General features: G+C 36.5%; 1 non-coding gene across 1 annotated transcript; it reads right to left on the bottom strand.

The window, feature by feature from the left end:
- Positions 1–631: 631 nt before the first annotated feature.
- Positions 632–704, bottom strand: TRNAK-CUU (transfer RNA lysine (anticodon CUU)). Its single transcript has one exon. It is a non-coding gene; the product is annotated as a tRNA-Lys (tRNA).
- Between the last annotated feature and the right edge of the window lie 5,003 nt (positions 705–5,707).

The raw sequence follows: 5,707 nt of genomic DNA on the forward strand, positions 1-5,707 counted from the left end.
TATTGGATCTTTGTTTGTGTGTGTATATACATGTCTTTGTATTGCTGTGAGAAATGGGAAAGTTCTTCTTCAAAGATTATAAAAAGTCACAATTTCTTACTATAAGATTGTTATCCTCTATTAGTGTGTGTGTGTGTGTGTGTGTGTATATATGTGCATGTGTATGTATATATGTGTGTGTGTGTATATATATATATACCAAATCAGCTGTCCTAGCTTGCTCCAGCATGCCTGGACAGAACTAGTCAAGCCCCAGCCCATAGTGCATACCATTCCTTGTTTGGAGATGCTTCCTTAACTATCCCTGGACAACTTTCTTTTCTTCCTTTGTTCTGTTCCCCTTACCTAATAAGAAAGCTTTAAGCTAACAGCCAATCGGGTAAATTGTAAAATGTGAGGTCCTATTCCAGCCCATGGAAACTGGACACAGTAGTAGGGTAAACACATCAGGTTATAAATAACTCTGTCTCCTTTGTTAGGTGTACTCTTGTGGCTGGACAGCTATTGAGTAGCACCCTTTCTGCAGAAAGTAAAGCTCGCCTTGCTGAGAGATAATTTGTTCCTGCATTAATTCTTTTTTTTTTTTTTTTTTTTTTTTGTGACACTGAAAACTTAATTCCCAAAAATTTGGCACCCAATGTGGGGCTTGAACCCACGACCCTGAGATTAAGAGTCTCATGCTCTACTGACTGAGCTAACTGGGCTTTTACACCACCAAAAACTTCATTCCCAACATTGCTATCTCATGGCTAAGATTCCAAGCTATTGGATCTTCATTTGTGTGTGTGTATACATGTCTTTTGTATTGCTATCTCATGGCTAAGGTTCCAAGCTATTGGATCTTTGTTTTTGTGTGTATGCATGTCTATATGTGCTTGTTTGTATGTACACTTATTGTTCTATGTTGTGTCTACCAAATTGGCTTATAAGTAAAAGAGTGCTTATAAATTAAGTAAATAAGGCTAAGCAATTTTCGAGTTCACATGACTTAAGTATAACTTTACTAAACAAGCTAGCTTAAAAATTATTGAACTAAAAGTAAAAATGCCTTCAGAACTGTCAGCATACATTTTGTCTGAATTTTATGTTTGTCTTTGCTAGATATTTTGAGATGTCAGTGTTTGGCATGGAAGGTTGTAAAACTATAAACCCAGCCAAAACAAAATATCTTGGTTTGTGTGCTTTCTTTTGACAAACATGAGTAATTTATAAAAGGAAAATATCTTGGGCCCCCCCAAAATTACTAGGCTGAAGGGAAGATTTAGGGTGGGAGCTGCTTGAACCTGCCTCCCATTCTATTCAAAGTCTCACTAAGATAAATGCATATCTAATTTCCTCCTTTGGAAAGGCTAATCAGAAAAGAATGCAACCCTTCACCTCACACCTACCTGTGACCTGGAAGCCCCAAGCCCCCTCCCCGCTTTGAGTTGTCCTGCCTTTCCAGACAAAACCGATGTTCATTTTACATATGTTAATTAATGTCTCATGCCTCCCTTGTTAAAAGTGGAAGAATTGAGTACTGAATGGGATAAACGTTTTAGGTAAACTTTTTGTGTAAATTAAAATCTTAGTTATTTTTCATGCTCATTTAATATCTGGGTCATTTCCAATTATGAAAGGGTTGTGATATGGGGAAATACGTTTCTAAAATTGTGGAATTATTCTTATCTATAAATGCCCATATCTGATAGTTCAGGATTTCTTGCTTTTTAGGGTTCCACTAAAATTTTAGCATAAGAATTCTAGTTAACACGTAATTCTGTATACAAAATGTGCCCAAAGGGTTATGTTATCAGTGAGAAAAAGAATAATTTTGTCTAATTCAGAAGTTATCCAAAAGCTAGTTCAAATTACAGATTTGAAAAGTTCATTTATGAAACAATGTAGTAAGGAACCATTAAGTATGGGAGAAAAATGTGGAAAAAGTTTAGATAATAAAATATTCTTGGCCGGGCGCGGTGGCTCAAGCCTGTAATCCCAGCACTTTGGGAGGCCGAGACGGGTGGATCACGAGGTCAGGAGATCGAGACCATCCTGGCTGACACGGTGAAACCCCGTCTCTACTAAAAAAATACAAAAAACTAGCCGGGCGAGGTGGCAGGCGCCTGTAGTCCCAGCTACTCGGGAGGCTGAGGCAGGAGAATGGCGTGAACCCGGGAGGCGGAGCTTGCAGTGAGCTGAGATCCGGCCACTGCACTCCAGCCCGGGCGACAGAGCGAGACTCCGTCTCAAAAATAAATAAATAAATAAATAAAAATAAAATATTCTTTAAAACTTGATAAAGAATTGGAGACATTTGGCTAATTGACATTTTTGTAGTTAAAGCTCTCCGTCTTGCTTAAAATAAAATAACAAGTATTGTAGAAAATGCATCAGCGGTTCAGCAATTCTTTTTTGTTTTTTAATATAGTTAAGCATGAAGCCAGATTTAGTGTGGAGCCAAGTTCACATACATGTTTGCATTGCTTCACGCTATGTTTATTGTTTTGTGTAGATAGTGCTGGAGTACTTATTGATCACGTGCCTAAAGTGAATTTCTTAATTGCACAGGATGTATGATGTGGGTTTTTTTTCTTTCTTTTTTTTTTTTTTGGTGGGGGGGCTCTGGGTAACACTGTAGCTTCCAGAGTAAATTAAATAGAAAAGATTTAGGGTTGTTTTCCTGTTTATTAATTTTTGCTTCTAGTTTTCATTTGTTTGCTGTTTATTCTCCTCTGGATTTTGCTTATGTATGCATATATATAAAACCATGATGTTTTTTAGCCTGGTGTGATGGGTCATGCCTGTAATCCCAGCACTTTGGGAGGCTGAGGTGGATGGATCATGAGGTCAGGAGTTCAAGACCAGCCTGGCCAAGATGATGAAACCCTGTCTCTACTAAAAATACAAAAATTAGCTGGGCATGGTGGCAGGAGCCTGTAATCCCAGCTACTTGGGAAGCTGAGGCAGAGAATTGCTTGAAGCCAGGAGGCAGAGGTTGCAGTGAGCCGAGATCGTGCCACTGCACTCCAGCCAGTGTGACAGAGCAAGATTCCATCTCAAACAAACAAACAAACAAACAAAACAAAACACCATGATGTTTTTTAGTTTCTAGTGGAGGGCTCTTATTTGGTTCTGTGAATAATTATTTTTGTTTCCTATGCATTTCTAGCAAGTCATTCTTTGTTCCATCTATCTGAAATTCCTAAGCTACCTTTGTCAGGTCCACAGGAATTAATGGAGCACACTAGCCTTTTAACCTTAAACTAACTTTTTGGATTTTAGGGTTCTTGATACTTTAAGTGTGTTGAGTATACTCTTGTAAATAGAATTTAAGACATATTTCTCTCTCTTTGCCTACTTTTTCCAAAATTTATAAATTATTTGTGAATATTCTTAATTCATAGCAATGTGTTTGTTTGCATCCAGTCAAGCAGGGTCTCCAGGGCCACTCAAGGAGAGAGAGCCCAGAAACCGGGCATGCCAGCAAAAGGGTAAGAATTTCTTACCAGTCAGTCTCTGATCTCTTTCTCTTTGTGCAAACTGATTAAATGAAAGGTACAAGTCACTGTTTATTTCCTCTGTAAGGTTTTTAATTAATTGGTTTAATAATAATAAGAGCTTAAATCAAATATTTTGTCAGAAAAGTAAAAAGTGCAATGCCTTTTATTTAATTCATGTGATGAGTAATTTTTGGGAAATAAAGATGTTTTTAATGATTATTAGTAGAATACAAATGTCTTCAAAATGTAAATATGTGGTCCAAATTATGTTCAAATATTAGGTTTGCTAAATGCTTTAAGGTCACCGAGCTGCTTCTTTGGCTTTTGAAAACTGTTTAACTCACCTGCTTTACAACTAGGTAAGGCCTGGGGACATGTGGAGTTGGCCACACCCCTAGCTATGCTGGAAATAATCAGACCTTATTAGCACCTAGTACATAATTAACATAACTTATCAGGTTTTACATTAAAATTAAAATTGCTGAGAGTCACCATTATAACATGCAATTACGACTACTAGAAACAGTTTTACGTGCAAGGTGTGTAAAGACAGTAAAATGTGTGGGTTTTTTTGGTCAGAGGTTATAAAAGGATTTTGCTTGTTTAAAATTTCTGAGTCATCATTTTGGCAAAATAAATAATTTAGTTTCAAATTTGTCTTTCTAATGCCTGACTTTTTAGATGGATCAGAGGGCCCCTGAAAACATCTAGAAAGGAGGTAAACAGGATTATTTAACATGTTTAGGTACATGGGATTGCGAGAATGATGTCCGATCTTCTTTAGGTTATATTTTTGTAAATAATACTAATATATGTTCCAAAATTGTATGGTATTTCTAAAATTCTAATGTCTAAGTATATTCTACCAATCAATTATAATTATGGTTATTATGTTAAGTTATTGTAAACCACAGCAATAACCAAATTTCCTTCTATAAAGCTACTAACCCAAGTAGAAAAAAAGTTCATTAAATACCAAGAAAATAGTTTGTCAGATTTTCATGTTAATCCAGCTGATACTGAAATTGTTTAAATATACAATTTGAATAAACTTCACGGTCTAAGTCGAATTACCTATGATAACCATCAGTTATCAGTGCTATGATTTAGAAAAACAACTGGTATTCAAGAGGATATGAGTCTAATGTTAATTAAGCATGGCCTTCTGGAGAACCAGGATGACCACCTCGTCCTCCCTGAGTCCTTAAAGATTTTATTATTAAAAGTCTTGCATTCCATGACTCATCACAGAAAAGATAAAATAATCCAAATTAAATACATTAGTGTGGGAACTTACAAATTACAAAAATAGTTTGTAACCAATGTTTAGTCCCATATTCCTGGGAAAGCAGTTAAAGCATCGGGTACATTTGGTCACCTGGGGGGCCATTTAAACATTTTATAAAGGAATTTCATTCAATTGTTATTTTCAATGCATGTTTTCTGGTTGTATAAAAGCTTTCCCGTACAAGAGGGCTGATGTTATAACAGCAGATCATTATGCTACAGTGTGTTTTGACTAGGTAAAGAAAGTTTTTTATGGTTTGAATCTTTTGGGAAGATCGGAGAAAGAACTGTCCTTGCCATCCACACTACAACAAAATTTCGGGATCTTGAACTCTGGGTTCATAATCTCACAACTGAGAAGGGTCTCTCCATATTCTTGGAACTGTACACCCATTGGAACCCTTGAGGTTTCTACCCAGAGGAGGATGGCATCGTTGATGTAAATAGCTTTTCCCAAGTTCACAGATTAAGACTTCTACTATTGTGAAACTCTCATCTATGAGTATGTCCCTTGCTTATGCCTCTCTGAACAATAGAAGTGGAAAAGAGGTCTGTTATGTGCCCTTATGGGGTGTACTTTTATTTGTGAAGGAGTTTGCAGCCAGGTTTATACATGAATAACCTTATACTTTGATAGATAAAAGATGAAGGCCCAAAGTAGGTAAGAAACGTTAATGGTACATATGTTGCCTCATAATCAGTCAGAAACAAAACACTGGTTCATTCCTCTTAACCCACATAATGGGTTAAAAAGAATATTGCCAGGAGGCCTTCACTCTTCTAGAAGGGCATCATTTGTTAGGTCCTTTTTCCATGGTATAATGTAAAAGAAGCAATGATTAGAAATGTATCCCTCATGATAGGCTCTATAACAAATTCTACTGTAAAGGACACAAATTAAATTACCTTGTGAAAGTTACGATAGAATTAGCTGAACA

This window comes from Macaca thibetana, chromosome 1 (genome assembly GCF_024542745.1).
Source record: "Macaca thibetana thibetana isolate TM-01 chromosome 1, ASM2454274v1, whole genome shotgun sequence".
Taxonomy (NCBI): domain Eukaryota; kingdom Metazoa; phylum Chordata; class Mammalia; order Primates; family Cercopithecidae; genus Macaca; species Macaca thibetana.